Source organism: Pristiophorus japonicus, chromosome 8 (assembly GCF_044704955.1).
Source record: "Pristiophorus japonicus isolate sPriJap1 chromosome 8, sPriJap1.hap1, whole genome shotgun sequence".
NCBI lineage: Eukaryota > Metazoa > Chordata > Chondrichthyes > Pristiophoridae > Pristiophorus > Pristiophorus japonicus.
Genome location: NC_091984.1, coordinates 102,018,206 through 102,033,616, shown reverse-complemented (window position 1 = coordinate 102,033,616; position 15,411 = coordinate 102,018,206). Strand labels below are relative to the sequence as shown.

Genomic DNA, 15,411 nt, shown 5'->3' with positions numbered 1-15,411 from the left:
TCAGCCAAAAGGGACGTTAGGGATTTGTGATCTGTTTCCAGCTCAAATTTCCTGCCAAACAGATACTGGTGCATTTTCTTTACCACATATACACATGCTAGCGCTTCCTTTTCTACCATCCCCGTAGCCCCTTTCTGCCTGGGACAGACTTCTGGAGGCATAAACTACCGGCTGTAACTGATATTGGCATTCACATGCTGCAACACACACCCGACCCCATAGGATGACGCATCACACGTTAACACAAGTTTCTTACACGGGTCATATAATATTAACAGTTTGTTGGAGCATAACAAATTGCGTGCTCTATCAAGGGCCCTTTCCTGACTGTCCCCCCAGACCCAATCGTGACCTTTGCGTAGGAGCACGTGTAGCGGCTCTAACAGCGAGCTCAATTTGGGAAGAAAGTTACCAAAATAGTTCAGGAACCCCAGCAACGAACGCAGCTCTGTCGTGTTACGGGGTCTGGGTGCTCTCTGGATCGGTTCCGTTTTGGACGCAGTAGGTCTGATCCCGTCTGCTGCTACCCTCCTCCCCAGGAATTCTACCTCTGGAGCTAAGAAGACGCACTTCGCCTTTTTCAGTCGCAGCCCTACCCGGTCCAGTCTGCGTAGCACCTCCTCCAGGTTGTGGAGGTGTTCTTCAGTATCGTGACCCGTGCTGAGGATGTCGTCTTGAAAAACCACCGTCCTTGAAATCGACTTGAGGAGGCTTTCCATATTTCGCTGAAAGATCGCGTCGGCCGAACGAATCCCAAACTGACATCTGTTATACTCAAACAACCCCTTGTGTGTCGTGATGGTGGTCAGCTTCTTCGACTCACTCGCCAGCTCCTGGGTCATGTAAGCTGAGGTCAGGTCCAATTTTGAAAAAAGTTTGCCACCGGACAGCGTCGCAAAGAGGTCCTCCGCTCTCGGTAGTGGGTACTGGTCTTGGAGTGACACCCGATTGATGGTGACCTTGTAATCGCCACATATCCTGACTGACCCATCTGCCTTGAGCACTGGCACGATTGGGCTCGCCCAGTCACTGAATTCGACTGGCGAGATGATGCCTTCCCTCAGCAGGCGGTCCAATGCGCATTCTATATTTTTCCCGCATCACGTACGGCACCACTCTGGCCTTGTGGTGTACTGGCCTGGCGTCCGTGTTTATGTGAATCACTACCTTGGCCCCCATGAAAGTGCCAATGCCGGGTTGAAATAATGAGTCAAATTTGTCCAGTGAGCATGATACTCGCTCCACAGAAGAAATTGCATTGACATCGCCCCATTTCCAGTTCATGACAGCAAGCCAACTCCTCCCCAGTAGTGCGGGACCATTCCCCAGGACAATCCAGAGTGGCAACCTGTTCTCCGAATCTTTGTGGGTCATGACTACCGTGGCACTGCCTAGCACCGGAATGATCTCCTTTGTATATGTCCGTAGCTGTGCGTCAATCGGCAATTATTTTGGCCTCCTGGCCTTGGACACCCACAACCTTTCGAACTGTTTGATACTCATCAGGGACTGGCTGGCCCCTGTGTCTAGCTCCATTAATACTGGGATGCCATTGTGGAGCACTTTCATCATTATCGGTGGCGTCCTGGTATATGAACTGTATATGCGCTCCACATGAACTCGCTGAACTTCAGCTTCCAGCGATTTCCCCTAGTATTCATTTGGCCTCGTAGAGCTTACATCGGGCCCATCCTCCTCGTACATCAACCTGGCTGCAGGCTTCCTGCACATGCGCGCCAAGTGACTGCTGACGTTGCAGTTTCTGCAGGTATATTGCTGATACCTGCAAGCTCTGGCTGGGTGTTTGCCTCCACACCTCCATCATGAGCTGGAGGCCCCATTGTTGGAAACAAAAGGTCCATTACCAGTCGATTGTCTCTGACTGTCTCTGTGACTGTCCTTAAGCGCACCATTAACAGGTGTTGATAGCCCCATTACTGGCCGCATTGTCCATTGCGATGGCATGAATCGCCATTCAGCGAGCCATTGTCTCTGTTGAATTCCCCCTCTGGGTTCGACTGCATGCTGGGGCATGTCCAATTGCCCTTGTCTGCCTAGAGATCTGTGTGCTGCGTTAATAATGTTGACTCCCTGGTCGTTTGCCGCATTTGAGCCAAGATTTTTGTCATACATCATTCTGGTCTCTTCCTCCCCTGAGATAAATGTCTGGGCTACCAGAGCTGCTGCTTCCAAGGTCAAGTCTTTAGTCTCAATCAGTTTCCTGAAAACGCCAGCAGCATGCCCAATGCCCTCAATAAAAAAGTCTTGCAGCATCTCCGCTCTGCATGCATCTGGGAACTTACATAGGCTCGCCAGTCGCCGGAGATCTGCCATGAAGTCTGGAACACTTTGCCCTTCTCGCCGCCGGTGCGTGTAAAACCGGTGTCTCGCCATGTGCATGCTGCTCACCGGTTTAAGGTGTTCCCCAATCAACTTACTGAGCTCTTCGAATGTCTTGTCTGCTGGCTTCTCTGGCATTAGAAGGTCCTTCATCAGGGAGCATGTCCTGGATCCACAAATTGTCAGGAGATGAGCCCTGCATTTGTCGGCTGAATCCTGTCCCAACCATTCCTTAGTGACAAAACTTTGCTGCAGTCTCTCAATAAAGTCGTCCCAATCATCACCAACACAGTACCTCTCTTCTGTGCTGCTAGTGGCCATGCTCGCGTGGTTTAAATCCCAGTTTCTCGTCGCCAATGATATATCCTTTCTCTACAGTATAAATGCACACAAAGCCCATACTTGAGAGAAGGTCACTCTGTGACCAGTTACTTTTATTACCAAGACCTCAAGTGGTGAAGGTGGGTGGAGCTTACCCTTTTATACCTGAAAGTCCAGGTTAGGAATGTCTCCCACAAGTTCGCCTTGTGGTCAATGTTCTCAAGGTGTACAACTTAGGTCAGCTTATACATGGGTTACAATGATAGTTGTAAAAGAAATCAAAGCCACTGCAAAAAAAAATTCTTGCAGTATTTATAAGTTTGAAGTGATTTTTTTTAAAGAATCATTCCCTAGATTTTGCATTGACTTGTTCAGAAGTCTCTGTCAGTGCCGCGCCCTAACTGGTGGGTTTACCTAAGTAAGTTATAAATGGGGGACTCGGATCTATCTCCTCTCATTTAAATATAGTGACTGAAGTGAAGAATGCCCTATGAGGGAAATCCCATGATGCAAAGTGTTAGCATGCTAATATGCTGCCACTTAACAAAGAACAATAATGGTGAGAGGAGCTCATTTTAATATAAAGTACTCTCTCACGGACATAATGTACTATAAATTGTAAGCATTTTGTACTCAGTAGATTGTCTCCCCCTTTCTCCAAAGAATTTTCCTTCTTCCTTCCTCTCCTGAAACTATTGATTCCTTGCTCGGTTACAGTTTTACAGGTGCCTTCCCATACCTCCTCCAGGTGGACATTCTTCTCACGCTGCCCATGACTGTGAATGTCAGCATGTCATCACAGCTGCTTCTGATTCTGTGGGAAACATGACGCCAACGCAGGCAAATTCCCAGCAAGGGTTGATGGATAGGGATAGTGACCTTCCTGTGTGATTTTCCGCTCCCCAGTTTGGGGCCCTGAGGCAAACTGCAGCATCCATCTTGCTGTCTAACCTGCGATCAGCTATCTGAGCATAGGCCAGGGGTCGAACTTGGGACCTCCCTCATTTGCATGATTTAACTACTCACAGATAAGCTACTGAAGAAGCTGAAGTGAAAGCTTCTTTTTTTCATAATTCATTTCATCTCATGGGCCATGATGAAAATTTCTTGTCCTGTTCGGCTTCTGTTTATTAAATTCTGTTGTAACAAGGATTAAAAATGGATTCTATTTTTGTCTTTGAATATAAAATGGCAGTAAGACTTTAATCTGTATGCCAATAAGCTGGCTCATCCTTCGGTCTGGGGTTTAATGAAGAAGATGGGGAAATGTCAAATTGTGCACAGTACGATGCAGCACACTTGACTGTGGGAGGCTGCGGCTGAGAAAACAAACAAATGACCCTGGTGTAGTTCCTAGCTGTATTTTACAAAGACTTTACATTGTGCTGTGTGTTAGTAACATTGTATTCATTTTAGTGTAATATTAGGAGTGATTACATCTTCGTTACTTTGATCTGCAATTCTAAGACTTAAGAGGATTTGGGTTTAGAAACCAGAGGTCTTTGCCAATTATTGAGGTCCCCCCTGCCTCCCCCACCCCCGCTTTTGCTGAGAGGAGCAGCTCAGACTTATCACACTGAGTTCTGCAAAAGGACAGTTTTTACATAACTGAAGAAAGAGGTGGAAGAGGAAGTTTGGAGAAATTGTTTCTGAAAAGCACAAGGCAACTTATGCTGCAACTTGTCAATTCCATTTACCCGCATCTTTCTACCGCAGATCTTCTCGTCTCAGTGTTGATGTCCGGCAGAAGTTGAAAAATGGAACATTATTCCTTTACTTAACATTAATGTAGAGAGCGCAGATGGTATTGGATATAGTTAACTATTGCCTATTTCTTATGCTTCATTGTATTTCATTCAGAAATAAATATTGTAGTTCATTTTTAGCTGATATGACACTAATCTTCTGTTTGTTTTTCTACCATATCTTCATCACGCAAAGGGTAGTGGAAATCTGGAACTCTCCCTCAAAAAGCTGCTGAGACTAGGTCAATTGAAAATTTCAAAACTGAGATTGATATTATTGATCGGTAAAGATATTAAGGGATATGGATCACAGGCATGTAAATGCAGTTGAGATACAGATCAGCCATGAGAAACTGAATTGCAGAACAGGCGCAAGGGGCTGACTGGTCTACTCCTGTTCCTAATGTTAGTGGGTCTCTATATCAGAGTAAATTGAGAGCTTGGCACATTCCATATATTCCAATAAGCAATTTACTTCAATTCAATTAATTGCTAGACTTGGTGGACATAAAAACATAAGAACATAACGTAAGAACTAGGAGCAGGAGTAGGCTATCTGGCCCCTCGAGCCTGCTCCGCCATTCATTAAGATCATGGCTGATCTGATCTTGGCCTCAACTCCACTTCCCCGCCCGCTCCCCATAACCCTGGACTCCCTTATCCTTCAAAAATCTGTCTATCTCCACCTTAAAATTATTCAATGACCCAGCCTCCACAGCTCCCTGGAGTAGAGAATTCCAAAGATTCACGGCCCTCTGAGAGAAGAAATTCTTCCTGATCTCCGTTTTAAATGGACGACCCCTTATTCTGAAACTATGCCCTCTAGTTTTAGATTCCCCTATCAGAGGAAACATCCTCTCTGCATCCAACTTGTTAAGCCCTCTCAGAATCTTATACATTTCAATAAGATCACCTCTCACTCTTCTAAACGCCAATGAGTATAGGCCCAACCTGCTCAACCTTTCTTCATAAGACAACCCCTTCATCTCAGGAATCAACCTAGTGAACCTTCTCTGAACTACTTCCAATGCAAGTATATCCTTCCTTAAATAAGGAGATCAATACTGTATGCAGTCCTCCAGGTGTGGTCTCACCAATGCCCTGTACAGTTGAAGCAGGACTTCTCTACTTTTACACTCCACCCCCCCCCCTTGCAATAAAGGCCAACATTCCATTTGCCTTCCTGATTACTTGCTGTACCTGCAATCTAATATTATGTGTTTCATGTACAAGGACCCCCAGATCACTCTGTACCTCAGCATTTGTAATCCCTCCACATTTAAATAATAATTTGCTTTTTTATTTTTCCTACCAAAGTGGATAACCTCACATTTTCCCACACTATACTCCATCAGCCAATTTTTTGCCCACTCACTTAGCCTATCTATATCCCTTTGCAGATTCTTTGCGTGCTCCTCACAACTTGCTTTCCCATCTATCTTTGTATTATCAACAAATTTGGCTACATTACACACAGTCTCTTCATCCAAGTAATTAATATAGATTGTAAATAGTTGAAGCCCCAGCACTGATCCCTGTGGCACCCCACTAGTTACAGTTTACCAACCTGAAAATGACCCATTTATCCCGACTCTCTGTTTTCAGTTAGTTAGCCAATCCACTATCCATGCTAATATATTACCCCCAATCCTGTGACCTCTTATCTTGTGCAGTAACCTTTTATGTGGCATCTTATCGAATGCCTTCTGGAAGACTAAATACATATCTACTGTATCTACTGGACATATGGTATCTGGAGATAAAATGAATTTACAATGTCCACATTGGTGTGGGATGAAAGTAAAACAGTACTTAAAAAATAAACTCTGGCTTGTAACAGCGGCACACCATCTCAGGTCTCCTTCACACCAGGGAGACATTCCACCAATATGGATGCTCCTTGGGAAATTCCAGAAGTCAGCAAATAGGATCGGGCTAGACGCTGAATGGGAAAAGTCATCATTCACTATGTACCGCTATGAACTCAGAAGTGCTCACTGGTCTGATGATCTATTAATTGGCACGTTCCCTGGCTATGGATACTGATCTCTAGGATTCCCTCTGGAGCCATTCCCTGATGTCCCATTGTTGACATCCGCAGACTTGAGCTGTAGCGTCATGGCAACATAAAATATCGTCTCTCTGTGAGACTGAAAGTGAACGTTGAAGTTAGTCATTGCATTATTATTCCATATTGGACCGATTGTAGGGCTTGGTGGGGTGGACTCGATATTGAAAGTATTTCCTCTACACTATAACAAAAGCAAAATACGGCAGATGCTGGAAATGTGAAATAGAAACAGAAAATGCTGCAAACACTCAGCACGTCAGGCAGCAAAAGTGGAGAGAGAAACAAAGTTAATGACCTTTCATCAGAACGTTCAATCATCGATCTGAAACATTAACTATGCTTCTCTCTCACTGATGCTGCCTGACCTGCTGAGTATTTCCAGCATTTTTTGTTTTTATCCCCTACACTATAGTTCACTTTAAATGAAGGACCTCCTTCCCTCATACACAGGAGAATAAAACTACTTTTATGTTGTTCTTCTTTTAGTACAGATTCAAAGAGCCCACCATCAATGAGTTGTTGCCAGGTTATGGAAAACGGATTTAACACCATAAACGCAGGAAGTTGGCTAACAGAGCGGGATTCCCAGAGTCCGAATTAAAAGAAGCTTACGTTTGCTGTAGTCTATTTTCCAGCCCACTCGCAGACAAACACGCAGAGAAACATTCAGCTTGCATTGACATTGATGCAGATACCATATGAGATGAAGTGTGGGTTTAGCAACTCTGGAATTTGTTTTAAAGAATTAAGTTGGTTTCTTCACTCTAATTGTGGGTTTTAATTTGCATTTAGCATAACGACACAGACAATTTATCATTTGTACTCACTACAGATTGACTTAATCAGCCTGTTTACACTCAGTTCTTCGACACAAAGTGGTGTAGATTTGGATTTGGTCCAAAGCAGCCACGTTGTATACAAGGCTATAGTTCCCTGCTATTCAAAGAGAACTTCTTCACCAGAGGTTACAACTTTCTACACTTTCTATACAATGAGCTTTTTCAAATACATCTTCTCGTAAAAATGGAGGAATTTGCCTTCAAGACAAATTAATTAGTAACTTATTCTACATCTGAGCTACTAGAGCTCTGCCTCACACAGGCAAAGTTGGTATTGTATAAACCATTGTATACCTATGTATTAAAATTTCAGTAATGGCTACATTTATCCAACGTTGGTTAATAATATTTGCTAAATGATGGTTACAAATAGTCACTATAATATCTTGTACATGTGCAAAACACGTACAGAAATCAGTCATTTCTCAATTGCTAAAATTAAAAGGACCCATTTATACTACATAAATATACGTTTCAAATTTCAACAATAACCTTGACCGAATGTTTCACAAAATAGATACGATGGATAATTTTAACACTTCACATCCATAAACTTACAAAGCACTAATTTGCCTTACCTTCAAAGTTTCGACAATATTTTCTACACCAGAGACGTCAGTTCTGTGAAAGCTCAAGAAGTGAAATGTTTTTAATCCAAACAGTATAGTTTAAATTATTCTGCTGCTACAATCAGGATGTATGATGCCTCTCCATAAGGGATTGTACAACATATGCCAAAGTCAACAGGATAAGTCTGGTTAGTTTGCAAGTATTTGCTCTGTAAAAAATGGTCTTATGAACACACCCCCGACGAAGACTGACACTGCATGCCTATTTTAACATTCATCATGGATCATTTGTTCCTTAACTATTGAGATGCCAGTCATTGTTTGTTCAATTATATTGATTAACTACACACTCTCCATTCCAGTACTTTACTAAAATATCATGTTGTATTTAACTTACAGCATTGGACTGTCACCTTAATTCACCAACTGTAAAAACAAAAGGCATTCCTTATGAGTTTGCCTACATATTACAGAAACTGAGTGTGGGTTTGGAACTTAAAGGAATGAGTGTTGCTTCACTGGCAAGTTCAAATATTCCCGAATTCTGTGCAAAAACAATCACCATAACAAAGCAAAAATGAGCTGCATCTTTGTACAAAGTGAAAAGGTTTTGACTCAGTTGATTATATTGCTCCTTTAGGTAAGATATGTAATCAATAAAATTGGATGAAGTTCTCGAATCCCCGTTATATTACACTTTGGTATTGAAGGTGGGTTGGCATTTGCCAAATCCACGACCAAAAGTGCATTGCCAAATGAATTAATACTAAAGGAATAGCGATTACCACAAACCAGTGGTGTCTGGAGTCATGCTGTTTGTAGCCTAGCTACTAGCTGGCACTTCAGCTTTGATTCTGACACATTTATAGATTTAAATAGTACAGGTACAACGTCTGAAATCTGGAATCCTCGGGACTGAATCCGTGCCAGATTTTGGGTATTGCCGGCATTCGGACCTTGCCGCACGCTGATCCTCCATTCCTCACCGCTCGGCGAAATGTCTAGTTTTCGGTCAATTCCGGTTTTCGGAGTTCTGGATTCGGGACGTTGCACCTGTATACATCTATATATATTTACAAATCTTGTATGGGATATGCATTTCTTGACTACAAACCTTACTTTATATTCATTATTGTTATGCCATCATTTCCCATTCAGTTTCCTCCGTCAACTGTCGCAATGTAGTTGCAGACTCTGACAACTGATTGTCTGGGCCATATTAATCATCTTACTGTGATTCAATGTTTTTTTATTCATTCATGGAATGTGGGTGTCACTAGCAAGGCCAGCATTTATTGCCCATCCTAATTGCCCTTAAGAAGGTGATGGTGAGCCATCGTCTTGAACCGCTGCAGTACTTGTGGTGAAGGTACTCCCACAGTGCTGTAAGGGAGGGAGTTCTAGGTTTTTGACCCAGTGATGATGAAGGAAGAGCAATATATTTCAAGTCAGGATGGTGTGTAACTTGGAGGTGAACTTGCATGTGATGGTGTTCCCATGCACCTGCTGCCCTTGTCTTTCTAGGTAGTAGAAGTTGCGGGTTTGGAAGGTGCTGCTGAAGAAGACTTGGCGAGTTTCTGCACTGCATCATGTAGATGGTACACACTGCAGCCACGGTGCACTGGTGATGGAGGGAGTGAATGTTGAAGGTGAAGGATGGGGTGCCAATCAAGCGGGCTGCTTTGTTCTGGATGGTGTCGAGCTTCTTGAGTGTTGTTGGAGCTGCACTCGTCCAGGCAAGTGGAGAGTATTCCATCACACACTTGACTTGTGCCTTGTAGATGGTGGAAAGACTTTGGGAAGTCAGGAGGTGAGACACTTACCGCAGAATACCCAGCCTCGGACCTGCTTTGGTAGCCACAGTATTTATGTGGCTGGTGTAGTTAAGTTCTAGTCAGTGGTGACCCCCAAGATGTTGATGGTTGGGGATTTGATGATGGTAATGCCGTTGAATGTCAAGAAGTGTTGGTTAGACTCTGTCTTGTTGGAGATAGACATTGTCTGGCACTTGTGTGGTGCGAATGTTATTTGCCACTTATCATCCCAAGCCTGAATGTCATCCAGGTCTTGCTGCATGCAGGCATTTACTGCTCCATTATCTGAGGAGTTGCAAATGGCACTGAACACTGTGCAATCATCAGCGAACATCCCCACTTCTGACCTTATGATGGAGGGAAGGTCATTGATGAAGCAGCTGAAGATGGTTGGGCCTAGGACACTGCCCTGAGGAACTCCTGCAGCGCTGTCCTGGGGCTGTGATGATTAGCCTCCAACAACCACAACCATCTTCCTTTGTGCTAAGTATGACTCCAGCCAGTGGAGAGTTTTCCCCCTGATTCCCATTGACTTCAGTTTTACTAGGGATCCTTGATGCCACACTCGGTCAAATGCTGCCTTGATGTCAAGCGCAGTCACTCTCATCTCACCTCTAGAATTCAGTTCTTTTGTCCATGTTTGGACCCAGGCTGTAATGAGGTCTGGAGCCGATTGGTCCTGGCGGAACCCAAACTGAGCATCAGTGAGCAGGTTATTGGTGAGTAAATGCCTCTTGATAGCACTGTCGATGACCCTTTCCATCACTTTGCTGATGATTGAGAGTAGACTGATGGGACAGTAATTGGCTGGATTGGATTTGTATTGTTTTTTGTGGACAGGACATACCTGGGCAGTTATCCACATTGTCAGTAGATGCCAGTGTTGTAGCTGCACTGGAACAGAGATTGGCTTGAGGCTTGGCAATTTCTGGAGGCCAAGTCTTCAGCAGTACAGCTGGGATGTTATCGGGACCCATAGCCTTTGCTGTATCCAGTCTGTTCAGCCATTTCTTGATATAATGTAGAGTGAATACATTTTGGCTGAAGACTGGTTCGATGATGGTGGGGACCTCAGGAGCAGATCAATATGAATCATTCACTCAGCACTTCTGGATGAAGATGGTTGCAATCGCTTTAGCCTTGCCTTTTGCTCCGCCATCATTGAGAAGCGGTCATACATGGAGCCTCCTCCTCCTGTTAAATTGTCAGATTGCTTGTCCAACATCCAATACTGGATGAGCAGAAATGTTCTCCAATTATATATTGGGAAGACCTGAGCCATTGTCTTTGGTCCACGCCACAAACTGCGTTCCCTAGCCACTGATTCCATCCGAGCATCTATCTGAGACTAAACTAGACTGTTTGCAACCTAGGCGTCATATTTGACCCTGAAATGAGTTTCCTGCCACATATCCACGGCATAACAAAAAACGTCTATTTCCACCTCCGTAACATTGCCTGCCTCCGCTCCTGCCTCAGCTCTTCTGCTCCTGAAACCCTCATCCATGCCTTTGTTACCTCTAGACTTGACTTCTCCAACACACTCCTGGCTGGCCCCCCACATTCTACCCTATGTAAACTTGAGGTCATGCACAACTCGGCAGCCCGTGTCCTAACTCACACCAAGTCCCGATCACCTATCACCCCTGTGCTCACTGACCTATATTGGCTCCCAGTTAAGCAATGCCTCAATTTCAAAAATCTCATCAGTTTACAAATCCCTCCATGGCCTCGCCCCTCCCTATCTCTGTAATCTCATTCATTCTCACAACCGCATGAGATGTCTGCGTTCCTCAAATTCTGCCCTCTTGAACAAACCTGATTATAACTGCTCAACAATCGGTGGCCGTGTCTTCAGCTGCTTGGGCCCTAAGCTCTGGAACTCCCTCCCTAAACCTCTCCGCCTCTCTAACTCTTTAATATTCTCTTTGAAACCTACCTCGTCATCTGCTGTAATTTCTTCTGATGTAACTTGGTGTCAAATTTATCTATTTTGTCTTATAACACTGATGTGAAGTGCCTTGGGACATTTTACTATGTTAAAGGCACTATGTAAATAAAAGTTGTTGTTAGTTGTTTATTTGTCCATTGCTATTCACAACTTGATTTGGCAGGACTGCAGAGCTTTGTTCTGATCCGTTGGTTGTGGGATTGCTTAGTTCTAGCTAGAGCATGCTGCTTCCACTGTTTAGCATGCATGTAGTTCTGTGTTGCAGCTACACCAGGTTGTCACTTCCTTTTTAGGTACACCTGGCATGGTCTTATATATTCTTCACTAACCAGGATTGGTCCCTTGGAGGACTCCACAAGGACTGTGTGGTGACCAATACTGTCATGGACATAGGAACATAGGAAATAGGAGCAGGAGGAGGCCATTCGGCCCCTCAAGCCTGCTCCGCCATTCTATAAGATCATGGCTGGTCTGATCATGGACTCAGCTCCACTTCCCTGCCCACTCCCCATAACCCTTCACTCCCTTAGCTTTCAAAAATCTGTCTATCTCCACCTTAAATATATTTAATGATCCAGCCGCCACAGCTCTCTGGGGCGGAGAATTCCACAGATTTACGACCATCATCTCAGTCTAAATAGGTGACCCCTTATTCTTAAACTGTGCCCCCTACTTCTAGATTCCCCCACGAGTGGAAACATCCTCTCTGCATCTACCTTGTGGAGCCTCCTCAGTATTTTATATATTTCATTAAGATCACCTCTCATTCTTCTAAACTCCAATGAGTATAGACCCAACCTACTCAACCTTTCTTCATAAGTCAACCCCCTCAGCTCAGGAATCAACCTAGTGAACCTTCTTTGAACTGTCTCCAGGGCAAGTATGTCCCTCTGTAAATAAGGAGACCGAAACTGTACGCAGTACTCTAGGTGTGGTCTTACCAATACCCTGTACAGTTGCAGCAGTACTTCCCTGCTTTTATACTCTATCCCCCTTGCAATAAAGGCTAACATTCCATTTGCCTTCCGGATTACTTGCTGTACCTGCATACTCACTTTTTGTGTTTCATGTACAAGGACCCCCAGGTCCCTCTGTACTGCGGCGTTTTGTAATCTCTGTCCATTTAAATAGTAATTTGTTTTTTTATTTTTCCTGCCAAAGTGGATAACCTCACACTTTCTCACATTATACTCCATCTGCCAAATGTTTGCCCACTCATTTAGCCTGTCTATATCACTTTGCAGATTCTATGTATCCTCCTCGCAACTTGCTTTCCCACCAATCTTTGTATTATCAGAAAACTTGGCTACTTTACACTCGGTCCCTTCATCCAAGTCATTAATATAGATGGTAAATAGTTGAAGTCCCCACACCAATCCCTGCGGCACCCCACTAGTCACTGTTTGCCAACAGTGAAATTACCCATTTATCCCGACTCTCTGTTTTCAGTTAGTTAGCCAGTCCACTATCCATGCTAATACATTCCCCCCAACCTCAAGAGCTTTTATCTTGTGCAGTAACCTTTTATGTGGTACCTTATCGAATGCCTTCTGGAAATCCAAAGACACATATCCATTGGTTCCCCTTTATCCATCCTGTTCGTTACATCCTCAAAGAACTCCAGCAAATTTGTCAAACATGATTTCCCTTTCATAAAACCATACTGACTCTGCTTGACTATATTATGCTTTTCCAACTGTCCTGCTACTGCTTCCTTAATAATGGAGTCCAGCATTTTCCCAACAACAGATGTTAGGTTAACTGGTCTATAGTTTCCTGCTTTCTGTCTGCTTCCTTTTTTAAATAGGGGTGTTACATTTGTGATTTTCCAATCTGCTGGGCCCTCTCCAGAATCCAAGGAACTTTGGTAGATTACAACCAATGCATCCACTATCCCTGCAGCCACTTCTTTTAAGACCCTGGGGTGAAAGCCATCAGGTCAAGGGGACTTGTCCACCTTTAGTCCCATTATTTTATCGGTACTTTTTCTTGAGTGATAATGACTGTTTTAAGTTCCTCCCTCGCTATATCCCATTATTAGGATGTTTTTAGTGTCTTCTACCATGAAGACCAATTCAAAATATTTGTTCAAAGTCTCTGCCATCTCCCTGTTCCCCATTATTAATTCCCCAGCCTTGTCCTCTAAGAGACCAACGTTTACTTTAGCTACTCTCTTCCTTTTTATATACCTGTAGAAGCTCTTACTATCTGTTTTTATATTTATTGCTAGTTTATTCTCATAATCTATCTTCCCTCTCTTTATTATTTTTATAATCGTCCTTTGCTGGTTTTTTTAAATTTCCCAATCATTTGGGCTCCCATTAATCTTGGCCACTTTGTATGCCCTTGTTTTCAATTTGATACCATCCTTTACTTCCTTAGTTAGTCACGGATGATTCTCCCTTCTCTTAAAGTCTTTCCTTCTCATTGGAATATATTTTTGTTGAGAGTTATGAAATATCTCCTTAAATGTCTGCCACTGCTTATCAACCATCCCACACTTTAATCTACTTTCCCAGTCCACTTTAGCCAACTCTGCCTTTATACCTTTGTAATCGCCTTTATTTATGATCAGGACACTGAATTGAGATCCAAATTTCTCACCCTCCAACTGACTTTGAAATTCAACCATGCTATGTGATACGTCCTTACTACACAGTATAAATGCACACGAGGCCCATGCTTGAGAGAAGGTCAGTCTGTGACCTGTCCTTTATTCCTTGGCACTCAAGTGATGAAGGTGGGTGGAGCTTCCCCTTTTATACCTGAAGGTCCAGGTTAGGAGTGTCTCCCACCTAGTGGTCAGTGTTCTCACAGTGTACAACTTAGGTCAGTTTATACATGGGTTACAATGCTGGTTGAATACATGACATCACCTCCCCCCCCAAAATCTTATTGGGATCACAGGTTGAGTCTCTCTGGTGGTTTACGCTCCCTTGTAGAGCGCCTGAGTTGGGGCTCCAGTTGTTGGGTGCTGGCCTGAGTGTCTGCTGTTTGCAGTGCCTCAGGCCTGTCCGGACTGCCTACAGTGACTGGGCTCTCCTCCCTTTGGTTCCGGTGTTCGGTCACCTGTGGTGGAGTGAACTCTATATCGTGTTCTTCCTCTGCTTCTTCTATGGGTTTGCTGAACCTCCTTTTTGTTTGATCCACATGTTTGCGGCAGATTTGTCCATTGGTAAGTTTAACAACCAGAATCCTATTTCCCTCTTTGGCAACCACAGTGCCTGCGAGCCATTTGGGCCCTGCAGCGTAGTTGAGGACAAAAACAGGGTCATTTACATCAATACATCGCGCCCTCGCATTCCTGTCATGGTAGTGATATTGTGACTGGCGCCTGCTCTCGACAATTTCTTTCATGGTGGGGTGTATAAGGGATAATCGGGTTTTGAGCATCCTTTTCATTAGCAGCTCTGCGGGTGGAACCCCTGTGAGCGAGTGTGGTCGGGATCTATAGGCCAACAGGAGGCGTGATAAGCGGGTTTGTAGGGAACCCCCTTGGAATCTGAGCATCCCCTGTTTGATTATCCGCACTGCACGTTCTGCCTGGCCGTTTGAGGCTGGCTTGAACGGTGCCATTCCAACATGGTTAATTCCATTGCCTGCCATGAAGTCCTGGAATTCAGTGCTTGTGAAGCACGGGCCATTGTCGCTGACCAAGATGTCCGGTAGACCGTGGGCGGCGAACATTGCCCGTAGACTTTCTACCGTGGCAGAAGATGTGCTTGAATTTAAAATGTCACACTCGATCCATTTGGAGTAGG

The 15,411-nt window shown here is 44.1% G+C and overlaps 1 protein-coding gene across 1 annotated transcript in view; it reads right to left on the bottom strand.

Moving 5' to 3' along the window:
• Positions 1 to 8,010, bottom strand: part of LOC139268670 (KN motif and ankyrin repeat domain-containing protein 1-like) — a 141,270-nt gene extending 133,260 nt beyond the window's left edge. Inside the window, exon 1 of the mRNA XM_070887206.1 lies at positions 7,895 to 8,010. The gene's annotated coding sequence lies outside the window, so the exon portion shown is untranslated. The remainder of the gene's footprint in view (positions 1 to 7,894) is intronic.
• Between the last annotated feature and the right edge of the window lie 7,401 nt (positions 8,011 to 15,411).